Raw genomic sequence first — 1,832 nt, 5'->3', positions numbered from 1 at the left:
TCCACTGGAGAAGGAAATGGCAAACTACTTCAATATCTTTGCCAAGAAAACCCTATGGATAGTGCTAAAATGGTAAAAGAGATGACATCAGAAGATGAACCCCTCAGATCAGGAGTCCAATATGCTACTGGGGAAAAGTGGAGGACAACTACAAGTAGCAGGGCTAAAGTCAAAAGGGAGCTCAGCTGAAGGTGAATCTTGTGATAGAAGGAAAGCCCATTGCTGTTAAGATCAATATTGCATAGGAATATGGAATGTAAGATCTATGAACCAAGATGAGCTGGATGTGGTCAAATAGGAGATGGGAAGATTAAACATTGAGATCTCAGGCATCAGTGAACTTAAATGGGCAGGAATGGGTGAATTTAATTCAGGTGATCACTACATATGCCACTGTGGGCAAGAATCCCTTAGAAGAAATGGAGTAGCCCTCATAGCCAATAAAAGGGTGGGAAAAGTAGTACTGGGGTACAATTTCAAAATGACAGGATATTTGTGTGAATCCAAGTCAAACCCTTCACCATCACACTAGTACAAATCTATGCTCTAACCACTAATGCAGAAGAAGTCAAAGTTGATCAGTTCTATGAAGATCTACAACAACTTCTAGAAATAATACCAAAAAAGGACACCATATTCGTCATAGGGGATTGGAATGCTAAAGTAAGAAATCAAAAGATAATTGGTAAAAAATAAAGCAAATTTGGCCTTGAAATACAAAATGAAGCAAGGAAGAGTTTTGTAAAGATAACTCATTGGTCATAACTCTTTTTCAGCAACCCAAAAGGTGATTCTACACAGAAATTAGATTGATTGTATGCTTTGTGGTGAAAGGTGGAGAGGCTCTACACAGTCAATTAAAACAAGACCTGGAGCTGACTGTAGATCAGATCATGAGCTTCTTATTGCAAATTTCAGACTTAAACTGAAAAAAATAGGGAAAACCATCAGACCATATAGGCATGACCTAAATAACATCCCTTATGAATGTGAACTTGAGGTAATGAATAGATTGAAGGGATTAGATCTGGTACATAAAGTGCCTGAAGAACTATGGACAGAGGTTCCTGTATTGGTAATTAAGGAGGACTTTTAGCACTTATTCAATCAAGTGCCCTTGAAGAGTTTGGCCTTTGTTTCCTTGATTAAATTAGGAGTCCTTGATGACTTCCTTGCCTCGAGGGAAAACCTAGTTTACATGGGTTTGAGTGACATGTTTGTTATATCAGAGGCTTTTAGACCATGTGGGTTTGTCGCATTTTTGTGATGCTTTTAGGTCACATGGGTGAGTCACATGTGTGACTCACCTTTGACCCTGAACAAGATATATAAACCCAGAGGTTGGTGTTCTCCCTTGGGGCTCTGAGCCACAGGAGGAGTGGCATGTGACTCTGGGCCAGCCATTGTTATGAACTCCCTGGCTCCTGAACTCAGATGTTGGTTTCTTGGTAACTATGAATTGTATTTGCTCTGTTTATAATGTATGTTTATAATCTGTCTGTATTCACTTTGAAGTTCAGGGTGCTGGCTTTTCCCCCTCAACCAAGTGAATGATACTTGTATGTTGGATTGAAATAAGGTTGTTAACCCCTTAACGTTGCTTTCCTTAGTAAAGCAGATCAAAAGAACCTGTGCTGGCTGCGTTCTTGCTGCTGGGCTTGTGTCGGTCTTTCACCCTCACAGCAGCTGCTAGCCGAACTGTTGCAACAGTTCCCAATATCATACAGGAGGCAGCAACAAAAAATCCGCCCCCCTCAAAAAGACCAAGAAAACAAAATGACTGTCTGATAAGGTTTACAAATAGCTGAGAAAAGAAGGAAAGTGAAAGGTAA

Source organism: Trichosurus vulpecula, chromosome 2 (assembly GCF_011100635.1).
Source record: "Trichosurus vulpecula isolate mTriVul1 chromosome 2, mTriVul1.pri, whole genome shotgun sequence".
Taxonomy (NCBI): domain Eukaryota; kingdom Metazoa; phylum Chordata; class Mammalia; order Diprotodontia; family Phalangeridae; genus Trichosurus; species Trichosurus vulpecula.
This window is presented reverse-complemented; position numbering follows the sequence as displayed.